At 41.2% G+C, this 21,344-nt stretch overlaps 1 protein-coding gene across 8 annotated transcripts in view; it reads right to left on the bottom strand.

Annotated features, from left to right (window-relative positions):
- Nucleotides 1-21,344, bottom strand: part of KCNC1 (potassium voltage-gated channel subfamily C member 1) — a 116,427-nt gene that overhangs the window by 46,929 nt on the left and 48,154 nt on the right. The gene's annotated exons all lie outside the window — the stretch shown is intronic.

The raw sequence follows: 21,344 nt of genomic DNA, 5'->3' as shown, positions 1-21,344 counted from the left end.
GCAGCTTTGTCACACCGTCACCTGTTCAAGTGGTGAAGCACTTTGATTCCCAGGTAGATTTCATTTTTCTCACTTCTTGTAGAAAATGGCTCATTTTCTTTATGGTAAGGTTCTACCATTTTGCAAACAGATGCATATATGACATCTAAAGAAAGATACATAATTTTTTTCCCAACAGCGAGCACCTTAGTCTGTTTTAAGTATCCTAGGGTGTCTTCTCAAACTCTTTGAATAATATTTAGACCCTTGCCTTAAGATGTTATTGCTTTCATAGGTGAAAAACAAGGAAAATATCCTTTTGCTATACACCTTGATGGCACTAGTTAGGTTTCCTATTTTTCAGGATGTTCTAGTAACTTTACTTAGCTTAGGCAACACATCACATTTCAAAGATGCCTTTCAGAATTTGAATTTGCCTACATAAAAAGAATTATTTTGAGCTTAGCACCGAAGCTCTAGTAGGTTTTTGGTTTTCCCACAAAGCTACTGCAGCCTCTGAAATACTATAGCAAGTAATGTGCCTGTCTAAGACATTCAGACATTGAAGTTCAACCATAGAGAACTTCAGGAAGAGACCAGGCAGAACCCAAGCTGACATGGGCACTTGCTGTTCAAGGAGCACTGATGAGAAACCTGTATAACACCTGTGATACTAACCCAGCTGTGGGGTATGTACATCGTCTCTCCCCCAAGCCTGTGGCATTAGTAACTGTGTTAGCAGCTGTGAAATTCTTGCAGAGAAAGGATTTCTAGGGGTATTGCAGCACTGTGGATTAGTCCTACAGTATAGTTGACCTGCTTGCAGCACTTCAGAAGGTTTTCGAGCAGCCCTTTGCAGGTAACTACTGTAAGAGCTACTGTCTTGTCTGGTGTTCAGTTATTGTCTTGTCTGGTGCTGTCTCTCCATTAACTCCTATCGTCAGGGCTTTTTGGCTGGGACTGTAAAAGGCTTAGTGCTTCTGAGAGAGGGAGGCCTTTCAACACTTAGTGTGAGGTACATTGCATAAGCAACAAGAAAACGCTTCTACTTAAAACACTGTCTTGTGCGTTCAAGGTTAAATTAAGCCACTGAAAATATTAGAAAAGGAACACAAGGTAAGTCATAGCCTGAACCTAGAGCTTTCTACATAAGACGAAAGGAATTTGCAGTGTTTTGAGAAGTATGCCAGCTGTGTTATGCAACTGTTTAGCTTGTGTCCTGCAGCGTGCTGAATGTCTTGGGGGATAATAGGATTGATTCTCTCATCTTTTACTGTTTGCTGCATTCTGGCTGTACCAGCCATGGTCAATCTGTTTGGTTTATTTCAAGCACACGTGCAGGTATGATGTGAATCATGACTGAAGAACCAACTTAGTTTATGAATGCTATCCCCTGCCATAAGGGAAACATTCTTTATTTGGAATAGCTGTGTTGGAGTATCATGCATTTACCTGTGCTACAAAGATACTGCATAACACTGTGCAACCCTTTATGCCTTGAAAGTGCTGTTGAAATGTTAATTTAAAAATCAGCCTGCAACTGTTTTGTAAGACAAAACAAGTAGATTCTATTTCTGTTTCATGTGGAAGGTGACTGTAGGGCTCAGAAGTTACAGCAGATATTTCTCAAGTACGTTGTTTTAATTTTGACTGCACAGCTACCAGTAATAAGGTCTCTGGTTGGGGCAAAGTTGAGGGATACCTTTCAAAACATATGCCTTGAAATCCTGAATTTAAGAAGAAGAGTGATTTGCTTGAAGCATTTGAGATGTGAAAAGTGCCCATTGTTTGGGTACGAGGTGGTTCAGCTCCGTGTGGCACATAGGCTGAGTCAGGTAATGATTTGCAGCAGAAACATCTGCTGGTTCTTCACGTGGCCCTGTGGCTGAGGACATCTGCACTTGGCACACCTGTTGTCTCCAGCAGGAGCTGACACAGTACTGGGCTGTTTCCCTGCTGAGGCCACAGAAGTGAGCTGTGGGGTGCCGGGCCTGGCAGCTCCACAGGTCAGCTCCAGGGCTGTTGGCTTTAAGGTGCTTTGTAAACTGTTGAGCTATTTTAGGCACTTAATTTCACAAACCTAGATGTCTATTAAAATGACTGATGCACTGTACTATTTATGAATTATTCACTCTGTTCTTATCTTCACCAACTGGATTTCTTTTCCCACATCAATATATCTAGCCTTTTCCCACTCTTAGTTTTTCCTCATTCATTGTTTGGAAAATGACTTCTGTTCAAAACAGGTAATTCATGTTATTGCTGGCTGTAAATCTTCTACACTGAAGAAGCCCTAGCCCCTTGCCAATGCTCCCTCTTCAGTTCTACAATCTCTAAATGAAGCCTTCCAAACTAATGGCCTAGAACTACCAAGTAGGTTCTGCTAAAAATTTGCTAATGAATTAAATCGATACAATTTGGAAGGAGTTCCATCTCAAACAATCGATACGGGCTCAGTGATGTATAACAGGCAGGCAGGTAAATAACTCTAAATAAATTTACAATTGATTTTATTTTTAAAACCATATTAGGACATTTGTATTCTTACCAAATAAGATCAACTAAAATTTATGCAAATAAGCATACTCCTAGGTGTGTATTTCCTAATACGAGTAGTCACCGTTTGGCTCAGTAACTTTCATTTCAGGGATAATGTGCATGATTTCTTGGCCAAACACATAGTTTGTGTACTGTTAAAACAGGTCATGCTTATTCAGGAATTCCCCTTGTTAGATTGTTCTCGCTAATAGCTGGCAATAGCATCTGGTAGTTAATGGAGGCTTATGGTCTGCATAACTCAGTGCAGGGGGTAGGACTGGCTCACACACCTGTGTCCAAGAGCAGATCTGCAGCGAGGGCCAGGAGCTGCCTTCTGACCCTGCAGTGCTGCTTAGGCTGGGTGCAGCAGGGCTATGCGCTGCACTTTCCTCTGTCCTGTCCCTGCTCTCTGTCCAGGTATGCAAAGGAAGAAGCGCCCTTGTAGGATAATGAGCTGTCAATGCTTTTTTGTTTCAGTGGAGTGTTATGCTGATAGTCTGTGCTGCCTGATGCTCAGCAGAAGGTGGCCCTGTTGGGATGTGCACCTGTGGTCATCAAAGCCACATGTGTGCAGAGGCAGCTCAGATCTGGAAGAAGTGTGGCTTTGACACTGTGCCTAAGACTGCATGAACTGCTGTTCCTCATCTGCCAACTTGGAGGGATTTGTCCCACACAGATGACTCGTTCAGAGACATGGGGTGAGCAGGTCAGGGGAGGGGAGCAAACTATCTCTCTTCAAAAATGTGGATAGTGTTTTCTAGCTGTGTTGTTTCAATAATTACGCAAAAGCTTGCAGTCTGAAATCAAATAAGATCTACCCTGCCCACAGCGGGGGGGGGGGTTGGAACCAGATGATCTTTAAGGTCTCTTCCAACCCAAGCCATTCTACGATTATAAGTTATTGAAGAGCTGAGTTGTAGCAAGTTCCCTCAGGTGTTTGAGCAGTGGTGTCAGCAATGCTGCAAGATCACGTGATGGACCAGCACACAACTGATATGAACAACTTGCATAGAGAGTTCTCAAAAGCAAGCGGAGAGAGATTAAAAACAGAAGCTACCATGGTTTGTTCTTTTCCTTTCTCTTAACCTTCAGTGGCTTCTCAGCTCAGTCACACACAGTTCCTTCAGGTGTAGGGGATTGGCTAGACTAAGAAGATGTCTTTAAAAACCCATAAATATTTAGCCAGATGTCACAGGATTTAATATAGCCATTAAAGATGCTTGGCTTATTTTCTCTGTGCGACATAAGCGTCCCTGTGAGTGTGATGTTACGGTGCTCTCAGTGTCCTTGTGTAATGACCATTGGTGTGAGTCATTGCTGCTTACTCAGAAAATCCTGTTCATTCTTTTCTTTGCATGCATACAAAACTCCCGTTAGTACCAAAGATGAGCAAATCTGTTAATAGGTGCTGCTTTAACCTGGGTCTCTGGCCTATCAGATGAGTCACCGTTCTTACAAATCTTGAAATCTAGAAGTGATAAAAGGTGTATTTTATACTTCCTGCTGCAGCTGGGAGGCCTTTCCAGGGTTATTTAGTGGATTATGTGAGATGAACATCTCTTCCTTTGAGGCATAATTCCAGAGTGGAATGTTTTGTAGCCTCACCACCTTTTTTCAACCCTCGATTCCTATTTACGTGCCACTTTGTTTTGCTCTCCTTTTCCCTCCTTTGTTAAGTGCCCTTCAGGTCATTGCGTACCGCTCTGTTACCTTTTCATTCAGTGCTCAGCAGAGCTGGATATATTGAACTGGTTTGGTCTGCTGTCTCAGTTCCAGCCTGCAGAGGTATCATTTGGTTTTAGCAACAATTGCCTAAGAAATAAAGAAGGGGAATGCAGAAATCTCTTCAAAGCTCAGTTTAAATTGGAATATTTTTCATTCAAATATTAACCCTTTCCCTGATATTTCTGTTGAAGCTTGAATATGGTTGAAGAGGATGATCTGATATCACAGACAGGCATGTGTAAGTTGATAGCGTGTCATGAGGATTTTACTTTTGAATACTGTGGTTAAAAAATCTAATTAGTCTGCCGGTTTGTCTGCCTCTCAAACCTACTCAACAAGCAGCTCAAGTACAAGATGTTCTTGTCTGCTGCAACTGACAGATCCGCTGCTCTTCCCCAAGCCCTCCCCCATCGCCTGCCAGACAGGGATCTGTATCGAGGTAGCTGAGCTGCCTGAACATAACGAGTATCTCAACTGATTCAGTGGCGTATGGGTGCAAGAAGTATCGTGCAATGCATTTGTTAGTGTCATGGCCTTATCAGTGGACTTGAATTCCTGGATGGCTCTCTGAGGTTGAATATTTTTCAACAATGACTAGGGGGCTTCTCTTTCCAGCTCTCATCAAAATTAATGGAAGCCACGTGGCTGGACTTCCCACTCTGGGCTTTGAAAATGCCAGCTGGCACTGTTGCTTAAGAGACTTGGGAATTGCTTGCTTTCATCGATCTCATAGGGTAGGGAACCCTGTAAGCGAGCTGCTCAGTTAAGGTAGGGCTAAAACAGAAGATAAATGGGTCGAAGATGGGGATGCAGAGAGGTATTCCTTTTTTTGTAACACCTGCCTTATTTTCCACTTCCTCTTGTAGTGGAAGGTGGTATGTCTGCAGTTATGAAAAAGAGGTTAACTGTTGCTCTCCTCCTGGAAGGCATGCTGGGGAATCCTTCTGCTCCTGACACAATTAATGTCATTAACTCGTTTTTCTAAGGTATAAATGGAGCTTGGGTTGACTCTTCAGGCAATAGTTTCTTAAGCAGAAATTCAGATCAAGCCTCTGTTTCACCATCACTTGACAGTATTTGGCAAAAGTGCTGAGGTAGTAAACAACACAGAAAAGTACGGTGGCAGTAGGAGCTGGAAGATGCCTTGTTTTACTACACTTGGGTGAACTCAGTCTGCAGTGCAGCCAGTCTGTGCTCGGCATTGCCATGGCTGCCTTATTTTGACCTTCTAAACCCTTTCTCTTCCCTTGATATTATTATCATTTTTTAAATGTGCAGTCAGCTTTTATGTTGTGGGATTCCTTTCTCATCTGTGCTTGGGTGTTTGAAAGGGGAGGGATATTTCTTCCTAACTCCTTCTGCTGTTTCAGAAAGAGCAATACATGGGAGCCTTTTGAGAAGGCAGCAAGTTCTTACAGCAGCAGGGACATATATTGCTGTATTAAAAGGGAGAAAAAATAAACTGCTGATACAAAACTAGTCTGTGTCTTGGAAGACAAAATCTTTTTGTTCTCTCCCACTCTGAAGAAGATTACTATTGTGAGGAAGCAAAGAAAGACAAAATGGGGAGAAGGTGGTGTGTCTAAATGGTTCATAGTGGGTAGCTTTAAAATAAGACTTCTCTTTCATTCTAGCAAATTGATTGACAGAAGCTGTTGTTAGATTATCTGGCAGCCTTTTTTCCAATGTGTGCTGCAGCACAAATACTGAATTCTCTAAATTGCCCTCAACAGGAGCTTCACCAGTACTGCAGTGACTGTGTCTCTTGAGAGGTTGCCTGCTGTAGCTCCCAGCTGTCTGGTTTGGCTAGGCATAGCAGCACAGCACAAGCCTGCCAGCTGCTTGGTGAGAGGTTTTAATACCTCTTCCGTGGCCAAAGTGTAAGGGGTGATTTTACTCACAAGAGCAAGTTCTTTGGGGGAGTGAGGTATTTGTATATGTTGAGCGCAAGACTGTGCTTTCAGTGTCTTGTTTCCTGCTGCCAGTCTTCCTTTCCCTTTTTCTGGGATTTCATCCTGTAAAGCTGAAGTGAGGAGCAGTGTGCATAAAGCAGGGAAGGAGCAAGTGACAAAAACAAGGAAACATGACATTGCATTAATTAGCTCTCTGCTGCTTGGCAACTGATACATACTGGGAGCAACAAGAGGAATACTGAAAAGAGGAGCAGGTAGCTGAATTGAGGAAGGAAAACTTTCTTCTCCCCAAGTTAACAAGGTCAGACTAGAAATGACCACGTGCTCTCCTGCACTGGGGAAAGAATAAAAAAAAAAAAAAAAAAAATTACTATGGATATAAGTGGCTTGGAAAGAGATTGTCAATATAGAAAGTATATTAAAATAAAATCTTCACCCTAATCACTTCACAAGCCATGTTTCATGTAATAACCTAGAAAATGCCACTGAAATTACAGAGATTGCCTGCAGCCAGGTTTGTGCCCGATGGCACCTGCATTACTCACCGGGATGCCCTGAGCTGTTCCTCAGCCTACCTCCTCCACAGTGCCCCAGTGCAGGACACAGCTGGCTCTCCCTTCACACTCCTTGCCCTCAGCTGCTCCAGTTGTTCCTTTCACCACAGAATTGGATCAGTCACTTTTATGCCTTTACTGTTTGCAAGTGGCACATTAATTTTCAGGCAGATAAAAACCTTCTTTGGAAGGTATGCTCCTGGCAGTTATGGATGTTAATGCTGTGTAGGATCTCAGATGTATGAGGCTGGCTACCACGTGTCAGAAGGTAGTGGCTTTTTTTCATGTTATGATGAGCTTTGTTGCTTTGAAGCGTGTGTGAGGTGTATGTCTTTTTTTTTTTTGTGAAAAGAACACCAATGCAACCAAACTACACTAACATTATAGAAAAATGCATAATGGTTGGAAACCAGTGAATCAGTGAAAGTTTCTACTACTACTTGTGAAAGCTTTTCAGACTAGTGTTAGGTTTCGGTATTTAGCTGATCATCTCTGAAAATCAGTTTTTCAGAGCAGCATATGCAGCAGAAGCCTCTCCACTGGCTTTTGGGCTGTTTTTCTGCTGGCACTGAAGGCTTTGCTCTTGCTGTTGGTTTCTGGACCTGGAAGAAGATATTGTGAGGATTCCTGAGTAAAAGCCCAATAGATACATGGAGTCTGAAATTTTGATAGCAGTGCGCATTGATTTTTCTATTAGTGATGCTTTTTACTTTCTCTCTTGTTTCACACAGTTAGATAGGTTCTGATCCAGCAAACAAAGCTGCTCCCAAACCTCAGTCCAGTGGAACTTTCACAGTGGAATTGAGCTGCAGAGCTCACCTCAGTTCCATTACCTGCATTTGCAGGTTTTTGTGCTAGTTTAAGGAGGAGAGGAAGAGGTAGTTGGAATAAAGAGAAGAAATAGTCAGTGTCCTGCTCTGTAGGACAGTCAGTGTCCTGCTCCATACCAACCAATAGCAAACAGTAGTAGTTTTGTGTTAAGTAGTTTTTCCCGTATCTTGAAATGACTTATGAAAGCGGTAGGCTAGCATTAATTCCCCATTTGTAATATGGGGAGAACTATGCAGCAAGGATGAAATTGTTTTTTTTCTCTAGTGAAATGTACATTTTCATAGGAGCTAAATAAATATAACCCTGGACTTGGTGTGGAACCCAGATATGGCAAAAGTGTCCCTGGAGAGCTGGTACTGCTTGTAAGCTATGTTGGCAGTAAGCATTAAGGCTTGACTGAACACGATTCATTAAGTCTGTTTCTTTGAAAATCGTGTTAAAGGTGGGGCAGGAGCTTCTGATAGAGCACTATGACTTGTGACGCTTCTATTCATTTAATGCATTAACAATTCAACAGCAAAAGGAAATGAAAACATTAGACAGCAATGGCTTTACCTTGTTCAGCATGACTTGAATCTAAGACTGTCTAGAAAACCAAGGTTTGTAGTCCATCTCATTCTGTTTTTAAACAAGAACTTTCTTCCACAACTTTAAGGATGTTGTGTCTCCAAAAAAAGGATACCGCTTGACAGCTTATTTTTTTCCTCTGATTCATTAATTAAAGAACCGGTTAAACTGGTAAATGATATGGGCTTCATTTCACAATGTCATTTTTAGACTTGTAACTTATTTAAAAGAACATAACATAGTTGAATAATGAAGTTGGCTGAGACATCACTTTGTTAGCTGATGGGTTGTTTTTTTTTAATCCCTATTATGACTAATTCCAGCAGTTTTCAGGAAAGTACTTTATTATGTTTAAGGCTGCATTCGGGCTATGGCTCTCAACCATAGGCTTAAAATTATATACAGAGTGTTATCTCCCCAATGTCCACATCAGACCAAACTGCGGTAACAAAGGAGGTTAGTGAGATAACGGGAATATCACAATTGAAGGTAATGAGCCCCTTGGGAAATCAATTCCCAAGTAGCTATTACAGAGTAGTGAGACTGGTGGGAGAGCAAGGACAAACTGTACATGCATATGATGTACTTTTCTGCTCACTGTTTTTATTTGGGGAAAATTCATACAAATTCTGCTTGTATGTGCTATACAGAATGGGTCTAGTGGAAAAAGTAGGACTTCACAGGCTGAATGGATGATCACAATTTTCTTGGCAGGCTGTCCTTTTAACTTGGGCATCAAGATATTCGTAATAGACTTCTTTGTCACAGAAGGTTATATTTACAAAATAGTGCATGCAGTTTTTTTTCTTAACCTGGGAAAAGAAGTAAGCCATTCTTTCTAAAGTGGTCCAAGGAAGAACACAGGTTATGGAGTTTGTCTGCTCATTGCACAGGACTACATGTTTAGAAGCATATAAAGTTAAAGGAATGCTTTCATTTGTGGTCATTTAATTCTCTTGTGTAAATAGAAATAAGAAAGCAATGTATGTCAACATTTTTGCCATTTACACCCCAGAGGAGATGACTTTACTCTGAAGCAACTTTCCTGAATGTCTTAAGAACCTTGTTAAAGAGTAAGGAGCTACATGTGAGTCTTTGGAGTTCAGTGCTTCAACTGCAAGACTATTATTTTGGTCGCATTTTCCTTGTTTCAGAGAGAACATCCAGCTATGCCAGAATCATGCCGTGGCTGAAATTGGTAGATATTCTGTGGCTTGTTTCAGTGAGTGGAAAATTCAGCTTCTGGTGTCTGTGGAGCAGTAAATTGCATGCTCTGTCCAAAGCTGTTTGCAGTCACTAGATTAGTTGTGAACCTTTCATTTTCGAACCAGACTCATAAAAACTCAGTCTAGAGCTGTTTCCTTTCTCAGTTTCTTGTCTTGAATTTGATTTTGAGCTTGTGGTAGATGGAAAAGTTCATCCTTTCTACCTATAATGGATTAACTATGTTTTGTAGCAGGTGTTGAAGTAATACCAAAAATCTGAATTGCTGGATTTGATGGAGAGACATCTTCATCTGATGTAATCGGTGCATGTAGGTGATGAGTGAAAAGGTTGGGCATTTCATCTGGGATAAACCTGTGCTTCATAACAGAGCCAGAGCTCCTGCATCTGCAAATACAACAGAGAGCACTAGAGACCTGCTGAAATGAAAGGGCGATATCCTATGAGGACAGATCTAGTGGATGTTGTTTGTTATTGTTGTTATTAGTTTGGGTTGGATAATGAGATTACAGAAATATCCTTCTAAACCACTACACAAACCTAGCAGTTTGATCGATTCCTTCTCTTCTGAAGAGCAGCTATAAAATACTTGGATGAGAACATAAATAAAGCCTTCTCCCCTTCTCCACTGCTTTGTCCCCATATTTTGCCAGAGAATGTGCACCCAAATTAATGTAGCCCGAAATACTGGTCCCTCATGGCAGGGGAATACCTATCCTTTAAACTAAACTAGGTTCCTGACTCAAGCTGTGCGGGTCTCCTGAGGGCAGAACATGATGTCCCATACTTATGAGGGACTGCCAAGAAATACCATCAGTGATGCAGGCAGTGAGATTCCTGGGCACGCTCAGGGTTGGCTAGTGCCAGTGATGGAGGAAAGCAGCCAGTTCCCAGTAGGAGGGAGGTGAGAGATTGGCAGTTGTTGATCTTTTTTTTTTTTTTTTTGTCGGAAGAAAAAGAGGCTGAGTTAAAGCAAAAATACATATACAGTAAGTGCTAAGCAAATCTCACTTCAAAATTCATATATCAAGTTGACATTATTGGCTTCAGCTCCAAACATTGGGTTGCCTGTGTTCGTAGGTCTGTGCAGTAAAGATACCTGTATTTTCTCTGTCGTCCTTTATTTTATGCTCAACTATATATCCTGGAGAACACGAGCCCTGCAACAGCAGGGTTATAGTGTCAGTGCAATAAGTATTGGTTATGCTTGCAAAGTCCAAGGCTTTTTCCTTTATTAGGTTACAGTTGGTGTTATTTTCTTACTAGCCAAAATGAGAGCATTTGACGGCAGGTGGCAAAAGGCAGGAACAGTATTGCTAATGCTTTGCCTGTGTGCTGATCGTTTCAAGAAACTAGCAGAAATATCCAGGCTTTAATAGCTCTGTCTGAACTCAGGTATACTTCTTTTACTTATAAAGTATCAGAAAAACAGTCTGCACTGATCTCCCACCCAGTCTGATGCAAGTCACCCTTCGTAGCTGTTATATGGAGCAGTCCTGAGTTTTTCCAGCATGCTGTAGCTTTGTTAATCCTTGTTAAATTGGAATTGGAGATGGTGGGGAGGAGGGGTCATTGGAACAGGAGCAGAACAGCTGCAGTTTTGTGCACAAAAATGAATACTTGACAGTGGAAGCAGCAGCCTCTCAACAATCCTCAGACCCCGGTTCTCGACAAAGGGGTTCAGCCTCCTCCCGCCTGATCTCCACCACCTCATACTGAATGCCTTCTGCCTGACACCATCCGCCTTAAGGGAGCTGTTGGCAAGGCACACTGATGTTTCACAACGATGTGAGAAGTTCTGTGAATAGCTGTGTGACTCCATTTGATAAAAACGCTCTCCTTAATTCTCCTTGAAGCTGCTGCGGAATTTGCAGTGAAGCAGAGTTCAGCATGGGAGTGCAGAGAGGGTCTCAGCACAGAATTTAAGTGATGATATCCATGCAGCGTGTGGTAGTGGGTCAGCAGGAAAAGGTGGGCTATCTGAATGGGTGGTAGAGCAGTGGGTGTACACAGCTGTACACAGTGTAGATAAGTGGTGGGACATATCCCATTTGCTCTTTTGTTTTTCGAATAGCTAGGAAAACTTCATTATCTTCTCATGTGAGTTATGTGTTTATTTTCAGTTCAGCTCCTTGACAGGAAAATAAGCACAGTGGCTGAACCGTGCGTTGCTCAGGGCTGTGTAATTCTGAACGATGACAAACGCATTCAGGCACTGTGGTGCGTACACCCAACGGCCCGCGTGCCATACTCATGTTGTTCTTTGAGAAGCTGTTCTCTGCTGCTAAGCTATACAGTGTGTGACAATACAATACAAAAAAAGCCTCCTCACGTGTAAGAAGGCAGTGAGCAAGCCAAAGAAAATGGGAAGTGAACTCAGCAAATGGTGGAGTAGTGAAAATGAAGTGATCTAGCATGCTAAGAAATCCACAGTAAACAAATTGCCACCTGGTAGGTGTAGTGAGATATCAGTGCAAACACGGCAGACCTTCTCTTCCTTCTCATTTTTTTCTGCAGTTAATTATGATGTGGTGCACCCATAGCAGGCTATTTAGTTGGCACAACAGTACGTTGGAGCAGTTAGTTTTACTTGAGGATGTTTAGGGATAGAGATTTTATTTTTCCAGGAGTTTTTGTGCACGATGTGAAGAGTAAACAGTTTTTATGCAGTCCATTAAGAAAACAAACAAACAAAACCAACAGAGCTTCCATCCTTTCTGCCTCTTTGCAGACTGGCAAGAGGCTTCAAGAGCATAATAAGGTGTCAGTAAAGCTGCTCAGCATCTCAGTGCTTCCTATGCTCAAAGCAGTTTACATGGATTTAAGTGGGTATCGGTGAACTGATTTAGAGTCCTAAGCACAGACAGATAACTTAATAATCACAAAACACCTTTGGACTATCTACTATCCCAGAAAAGCTGCATAACTGGCTATCCCAAAAAGTTAACATATCAAAGATCAGTACTTGCAGAAATCACAGAAAGTGAAGTGTCAGCATGCCTTACAGTGTCTGCAGCGAAAACCACCCTGAGCTTTGTGTTAATGTCACCTCCTGTAAATCTAGAAGCTCTGAAAGACCCACAGTGGGCATCTTGTGGACCCTTCCCTGCATAATTTACAGTGTTTCTGTAATTGCGGTGTTTCTTCCTCCAAACTGGACTCTTGAAACACGCACCAAGTACTGCAGAAGTGCAAACTGTGAACTGTTTGTAAGTTATTTTCTGGCTTGCATAAGGAGTCATCTTAGCAGGAGCCTGTAAGTGTTGCTTATCCTGTTGAGATTCCATTTCCTGGACCCTTAGAGTTGGAATTGCTTTTATAAACCAGCCATTTTCCTCAGCTAGTGCTGCTGCATTATTAATGTGCTTGCCTTGCTACAGGAAGGTATTTTTCAATATGGCATGAAGTTTGGGTGATGAGCTTTCATGACTTTTTTCTTTTTTGCACCATAAGCACCTGCTACTAGCTGCCTTGTTAAGGTTTTATGTTTAATCTTTAAATTTACATCATCTGCTCGAGCACAGTCGTGATAAATGGGCTGCTACAAGTGCCCAGTTGATCAGACTGCTCAAGCATAGTATCAGCTGCGTATGTACTGCAAGGTGCTGCACTCCATGTGCGCCTCCCAGGTTTTAAACTAAATTTGCCCTCCAGTTTTTTTCCAGAAAATAAAATTAAGACAAGTACATTAAGACTATTGCTACTATCAGTGGTAGATTTCCTTTGTTACTGGTTAAATAACTACTGCTATTAGGTGCACGTGGCCACCAACCCTGACAAACCACCTCTAGAGATGAGCTGAAAGAGAAATAAAAGCCCAGAGGAGTTCCAAGAGGTGGCATGCTTGCACAGCAGGAGGTTAATGGCAGAACCTGCTGGTCTGCTGACCTGCCAGGGCAAGAAGCTGAGGCGTCTGGACTGCTTTCAGTTAACCGAAGTTACGCAATTGTTTTAACCTTGTTATCATTAAAGTAGGATTTAATCTGAGATAACGTGCCTTTTTGTGCAGAAAGGAGGGAGAGTTATAAATTATAATCTCTTGCATTATACTCTGCCTCCTCTCCATGGATTTTTTGAAGCACTTGACAGATTAATTAAGACATACAACTCTCATAGGAGATCTGTAGTGCATAAAAAGCTATTGACTTACTGTACCCTAATGAGTTTTGAATGTCACCTGAGCAGCTCTAGGTGACAGGGAGTGCCCTTAATCCGTTGCCAGTGCAAAGAAGGCTTCAGTGGTATAAATCTGCTGGAGTTAATTTAAATCATAAAGGTGGATATTAATGACTGCTCACTAGCAACAATGAGCTAAACTATAGCAATGTAAAGGTTTGGAGGCATGTTTGGATACTTGTTGCAGTGCAACTGTCCTTTCCCAGAGGAAGATGAAACCCTGTATATAAAGAGCTCCTCTCCAATTTGAATCTGGCCAAATTTTAAGGTTGTACCCAGAACACTAGGGGGTACTCTTAGCTTTTCTACTGCAATGGGAGCTCAGGTTTTGCTGCTCCCAGTTGTTAGGGATGAGTCATTCAGAAAATTCTGGCTTTGTCCAAATTTACAGGTGGTGGCAGTGCCAGAAATAGAACACAGATTTGAGGGTGTTAGCTGCAGGAGCTGGGATTTTCCTAAGTGAACCAAAGTACATGGGGAACCCAGCACTCTTCCCGAGTGAATGGAACGAGACCTGCCATTTCCAAGCATTCCTTGCAAAAAGCTGACTCTGTATCCCTTTATAAGATACAAATAGATGCATTCAGGTCTTTAGAAATAATTACTGGAGTCTAATTTGAGAAGCCAATCATGCATTTTTTTTTTCCTCTCTATCTGCTCTTGCCTTCTGTGGCAGACTATGAACAGCTACTTCTCGAATGTCATTTTCCTAAGGATCTGTGAGAAAACTGGGCCAGGAGTAGCAATAGCAGACAAACATCAGACATCCTCTGTGGTGCGCAGTGAAAGACTGTGTGACCTACCAACATGGGTTTCCTCGTGAAAGGACACCTGCTGGGGACTGGAAAAAAGAAGCTCGATTAGCCTGGGTAGTGGTGATGATCAGCATTCCTGGGAGCTACGTCCGTGCATTAGAGGGAGAGTGTCTTAAGGTCTCCAGAGCTGTCAGGAAGGAGGAATCAGGGTGCCCAGGCAAGCAGAATGCGCAGAAGGGAATCTGCAGGGTTGCTGCTCTGCCATAACGGTTGACTTGAGTTGTCAGTTTGGGGTAATGTGATGTATGCATTTAAAAAAAAAAAATTAAAAAAAGAGGCCATAACAACAACAACAACAACAAGCCTCCACAAAACCACTGTCAGGAGCAAATTCTAATCTTTTAATCCTTGTACGCAATATGTGACAGAACTATTTATATTTCTTATGCCATCCTGTCCACCCCTGGCTCATGGCCCCTTCTTTCCTGTCCCCTTGCTGGGCCCGTTGAGAGCAGCACTCCCAACTGGCTTGCATCTGTCAGGTTTTCCTGTCCTGGACTGCCCCTTCCCTTTCTGCCATTTGGTTGAGTTTCGATCCAGGGCAGTTGGAAGCCTCGCCCTCACATGCCGCTTCAACAATGCCAGGGACATAAGCTATGCTGCAGGCTTAGGGAGTGATCCAAAGCCATTTGGGCTTTTGGATCCTGTCTTTTTGTTTTAAAAAACTGGCAGCAAGGCTGGGGACTCTGTGCTGAGCAAGCCTGGCTTCAGGTCACCAATTTATTTGTTTTTACAAAGTACTGGTACATGTAGCTGTGATGGCAGTAATCTCTCAAGCGTTTTAGCCTCGTCAAGGAGAATTCTCTCCCTTTTCATCCTTTTCTTAACAAATTGTGCATTGCAGGGGTGAAAATCAATTAGTATCCAAATTACATCTCAGCTAATGTGGTTGCTTCAGAAGGTAGAAGAAAAGAAGCAGTAAAATAGAGAGGTGGTGGAAGCCTCATCCTTGGAGGCACTCAAGGTGAGGCTGAATGGGGCTCTGAGCACCTGATCTAGCTGTAGGTGTCCCTGTTCACTGCAGGGAACTTGGACTATAAATGGCCTTTAGGAGTCCCTTCCAACTCAAATGATTCTATGAAAGCAGGAGCCTGCTACTCTGGGATGTTAAACAGTGCCCTCCAAGCTTGCTATTCCCTTGCCCTCCTCTAGTTCCTCCTTATGGCAGTCCTCAATTCCCTACACTTTTGTTTATTAGAAGATGGTTCTGTCTTCTATTATTTCGAAATATGACCACTGGCCTTTCATGGGATTTTCCAGGCGCTTCCCTAAGGGGAGAGATCTCATTGCTTTGGGATGGGAAGCCAAACCACAGAGCTCTGATGTGTAGCCTCCGTTACATTGGCACTGTGATGTGGGACTTTGCTTCTGCCCCTTCCTTTTCCCACTGAGCTCACTGACATCCTTAAGTGATAGAGCTACATTAATAGGACTTCAAAGCGGATTTCAAACGTTTCCTGTAGCCTTTCACTGAGGATTAGCAATTTGCAATGGGGTGGTCTGGGGCTGGCCACATTTTTCAAACAACTCTGGGAGTATCCTGAGTACCAGCAGCAGGAGGAGCTGGTGGTGCCATTTCCCTTTGTCCCCTAAATCCAGGCAGCTGCTACTGTTTGTGTTGTGTCTTCGGGACAGGCAGAAGGGCCTTCTTCTTGATTTGTGTTTAATCAATGGAAGAAAAAACATTGACTGGGCAACCTCTGGCTTAGCCCAGGAATTCTGCAGTGAGGCTTACTGCTGCACTTCTGCAACTTTCTAAAAATGTTTCTGTGTTATGTTCTGCAGTAATTTCTCCTTCTCCTCAGACTTCTGAAGAGATCTGCTGATGATAGCAGATTGTGCAGTAGTTGGGAAAATGATCTTCCCTCCCATTCCTTCCCACTCTTGTCTTTTTTTTAATTCTAAAAGCTAGCTTAACAAAGGCCTCCAGATCTGAGGTACTTGAGGGAGAACTGAAGGGAATCAATCATCTATTTTGTTACGTAGTAAGACTGTTCCATTTTCCTCACTTATTAAAGCCTAAAAATAGACTAAATACTTAAAATATTAAAAAAAAAAAAAGCCAAACAAACAAACAAAAAAATGAACACAGAAGAACCCTTAAACCAGGTCAAGAAAGTATCCCTGATAGATGTTTGGCATGGACTATCCGTATCAAACTGAGATAACAAATCAGAATGAAGAGGAGAAAGTAATTGTTTTCATTTGTCTATGCTACTCATATCAGTGTTGCAAATTAATACACTTTACAGGATTTGGAAGGCTTTCAAAAGCCAGAATTGCAGTGGGATCATCCTTATAGCAATATCTCAAAACAGCTGCTACTAGAGAGTGGATGAAGAATGCAAAGTATGTTTTCTGATTAGTTTCGTGTTTATTTCTGTTCTATCCAACCGGCTCTGATATTCCATCTCAGCATTAAAAGCTTCCTCAGGTTGATAAGGGCAGAACTGAGCAATTACTTATCTACGGAACACGTTTTGGTCTTAAACTCTTCTTTTCTCCTATATTTATAGTAACTCTTTTCACATAATTAGCAAATCTGTTCCATTTTAGGAGTGGATTTTCATATTCAGTTGCCTAAAGCTGTTGCAGGGGAATACGAACGTTCAGTTGCTTTCCCAAAACTGACGCTTGCTCAGGCAGAACGAGGACTTGACTGTTCAGCTATTCGTTTGCATTTTCAGCTCCCAGGCAAGCAGAGATACTATTTTTACATGTAGAAATGAGTCTGGTATATTTAAACAATAAAGGAACATGTAAGATCAGCACCAGAAATTAAATTCTTCACTTCACATTGTTGCCAACCATACACGTCATTGAAAATCGACTGGCAATGCTGCATGGCAGGCGTTTCCATTTCTAACAAAATGCTCATATAGTAGAAAACTATCTATAAAATTGCTGTGCTGTAGTATGCATTAAAGACCAAGAGCAATGCACTGGATTTTGTGTACAGCAAGATGAGGCACCCAACTGACAGAAGGAATATGTGTAGCACTTGCAAAAGTTTGAGGTTCACCTCACCTTGAATATTGTCATACTGAGCACACGCAACAAATAAAGACTTTTCTAGCTTGTAGCCAAAACGTTTCAACCGCTGATAAGGCAGAAGCAATGCACCTTGCTTCAGTATGCCAAGTAGGGACCGGTGCAAATCATTTTAGATGTAATTGCTTTTTTAGTACACATTTAAATTCATTGTTCACATTATGAAGTTATCCTCCCTGGTGGTGCGTTGTCTACCTCCACAGATGGATTTTTACAATATTTGACCAATAGGGGATTTTTTTAATGCAGATCCCATTTTGAGAATTTAAGCTTTTTTTTTTTTTAACTTTGGAAAACTCCTTATTTGTTTTTAAGCTTTTAAAAAAATATTTTTATTGAAACACACTGAAGATTTTGCTGAAGAGTATATTGCTTCTATGTACGTTTTCTATTGAAAATAAGTACAGTTCTTTTGCTATGAAACCAAAGGTAGGGAAGTCAGCATTCGTTGTTGTGGTGTTTTCTGACCAAAGTAATTCTTACGTTGTTTTTCTAATTTTTAGCTGATATATATGGCAATTTTAACACTGACCCAGTGCGTAGCGTATCTTCAAGTGATACCACAGTGCCTTGATGGAGAAATGTCTGTTCCCCTCTCACTCTTCTTATTCTAGAACTTGGACTCTTTCTTGCACAGAGGTACAAATGCCCTTTATATGTTATCCTCTTCCTTTCCTTATACTTTCCTGGGCTCCTGGTCTTTTGTGCCAGTCCCCTGGGTCTGCTAATCATAGTATTGCTTTCCGTCAGTGCTCCCGGTCAGCCTTGCCCGCCTTCCCTCTGCTCTGAGAAAGCACTGCAGCAAAAGCTGTCCCTGCTGCTTAATTTAAGGTTCAGCAGTGCTGTGATTTCACCTGGCTTTCAACACCTAGTTAACACTCTGCTAAACATTTCAGAACGTGTAATGTAAAGCTGGTGCTGACAATACCTAAATGCCTTTCTAATTAGGAACCATGTGCTACTCTGGGCAGTTTAGGTGACTGCAAAGAATAAATTTGATAGTAAATATGTAACCTTCATGTTTTAGAAGATATGTTACTTTCTATGCTAATAATTCAAGCTAGCATTGATAGCTTTCATCTTAAATGATTGGTTTAATTCTTACAGTTTGGAATAGATTTTTGAAGACCTTACATGGTATCATTGTAGTATATGCACAGGGAGGTTGTGTTTCAAAAAGTTGCTTATGTGAAGCCATTTTGCTTCACAGAAATTTGACTTGTTTGGTCTCCAGACTGACTGCAGTGACCTTGGTAATGAACTTTTCTAGAACACTGACAATGGGTTCTTTAAAGAAAGAAAGAAGAAGAAAGAAAACAAACTTGAAGTCATCCCCTTTCCTTCTTCCCCTGAGTTACTCATCTACCGAGGAAAGATACTGAGGCACAAGAGAGGTACCATTCCCAGAAGTTATTTTTATTTTTTTTTAAATACTGGAAGTCTAAAGACAGAAATAAGTCAATATGTGGTCCATTTGTTTAGGGTTGCCAAAGCATAAGATTGGATACTTAACTGTGAAAAGACAAATATTTACTGATTTATTTTGTCTCACATTCTCACATGTTAAATATGTGGTGGAAATGAAAACAGATTTTCTGATTCTTGGTCTTGTGATTTAATGACGAGATCGTTGAATTATGTTTCCTTGAAATACATAGAAATTTATTTATATCAATGCCTGCACATCTGCTTCTACATACCTGAGAAACTTAGCAATGTTCCAAATGCAACCACTCTTAGATAAATCTGGAATTGTGATCATTTACCTTCTGTATTTTTTTTAATAAAAAAAAAAATATTTGTAAGATATCAAAACCACTGTGATTCCTTCTGAAAAGCTCTCTGTCCATTCTTAAACATGAGACAGATCTCTGCTACAAAGAATTCCACAGTCCTTTTTTTAATGCTGTGACCTATGCTTAGGTACCATAATGCCCCGTAATGCTGTCATAAACTGCCTTAGCTTAGGGCTCATGAGAAAATGTACAGTGTCCTTTTCCATGCTACAATCCTCCTCACTCCCAGATCCACCTCCCTGCAAAAGCCTCTAATGTAGCAAGAACCGAGAATCAGTCAAAGTGCTTGTCCAAGTCTCTAATGATGTCAAAGTTTTTTCATAGCTCTGCAGCAAACTTGCTTCTGGTGGTGTCTCACTTAGTCTTTTTTAGTAGTTATAGGTAAAAAGTGATTCATACTACTTCCATTTTTTTTTGTAACTTTTGACAGTCCTAGCCAGACTATAAACTCTAGTTATATTCTGTGTCTTGTGCCATACTATGCTCAGAACTGCACCTGTCGTCTCAGGGACCTGGAGAAGACACTGTTAGCATTGAAAGCAGAAGCTGTTGAGATTGCCATGGCAATAAAATGCCTCAGCCATGTCTCTCAGGGCAGAATGGTTTGTGCCCTAAGTAAGGTCGACTGCAAAGTGGTAGAATAGCAAGGGGAGTTCTCTATTACGTGTTGATATATTGCATATTGAGAAGTTGTTTACATCTGAAGCCCTTTGTTACAGTTCCATGATATCCCTCAAAAATACAGTCCAGACCTTGCTAGTTTTCAGCGCTTTGAGCTTATAGGACATATGCTTCCGTAAATTAAGATCAGCTGAAGAGAATAGCTTAGGTCTGCTTTTGGCAACGGAACTTCAGAAAGAGTTCACGTCTTCCTTCTAGCAAGAAGGGAACTATGGCCAAGATTTGTGATTGTGCTGTCATCACTTCTTATGTGTGGACAGTTTCTATAATGCTCATTGGAATGTGGCTTCCTTCCATTTCATCATAAAGGAGAATCAATAACAATCAGTAAGTGTTAGTGTTCGCAAGCATCTTAAGATGGTTGTTTGTTTGCATATTGAATGACTAGGAAAGAAGACTATTATAATAAAGAATGACAGGGATCTCCATAGGACTGCCCGTGTTTCTTGGACTGGTTCTAGATATTCTGTTTGAAGGGAGAAAAAAAAAAGGCAACAAAAACCCACAAAAAAAAAATCACAAAACATAATCTCCAAAAAACACATGAATATAACATGGGCCTACAGTAACCTGTGATTTCTTTTCCACTTAATTTTATAAAATTATTTGTATGTCCATGGGAAATAGATCCAACATGTAAGACAAAGGTGCTCAAAGAACAGCTACATCAGTCTCCAGCATAGGTTTTGCATATTATAGCCTCCTTATTGCCTTTCCCCTTTTCTGTTATGTCTGCGACTTCACTATGATACTTTGACCTACTGTGGGTCTATATCGTATGGTTTTGAACAGAATTGTTTTATTCAGATAATGAGGCATCTGGATAAACAACAGCTGCAATTTTTGTTACTATCTGCAGACCGCAGTAATGAAAGAATAGCTTCCCCGATGCTACGAATCAACCTAACTCCACTTTCTTAATCTATCACAATAATTTAAACCAGAACAAAAGGCTTTTTCTCTTTTACTTTCTGTCATAAAATCTACTGGGTGCTCAGATATGCTGCTGTCCTGAAAGCTGAGTTCCTCATTTGGTTCTTGAAGTTAAGACAATGGTTTCAAGGAGGGACAAATATGTCTTGTATATTGTATTGTCTTGCTCTTTTTCACCTGTCTCTGTAAAGAACAATATTTTCTTCTAATTAAGTCAGTTTAATTCCTGCACTAGGAAGCTGTTGACTAGATAATCAAAATCATCAATTTCGTTAATGAAAAAAGTGTAAACACAGGTTTTTGCAACAGTAGCGACCAGGAGGCTGTCCTGATGTAGAGGGATTCCAGTGCACTGTCTAACTTCAGTTTATAGTTCCTTTTTTTCTTATTAGAACATCATCTGTCCATGAAGACTACTGTGCCTCTGATAAAACAGTCAAAATGTAGGAGATCAAAGCTGTAATCGTATTAATAGTAAGCACGGTGTATTTTGTATCTTGTATTAATGTGAACTATTGCAGATGGACTTATATAGAAAGAATTCTACCTGCTGTAGTTATC

This window comes from Gallus gallus, chromosome 5 (assembly GCF_016699485.2).
Source record: "Gallus gallus isolate bGalGal1 chromosome 5, bGalGal1.mat.broiler.GRCg7b, whole genome shotgun sequence".
Classification (NCBI taxonomy): domain Eukaryota; kingdom Metazoa; phylum Chordata; class Aves; order Galliformes; family Phasianidae; genus Gallus; species Gallus gallus.
This window is presented reverse-complemented; position numbering and strand designations above follow the sequence as displayed.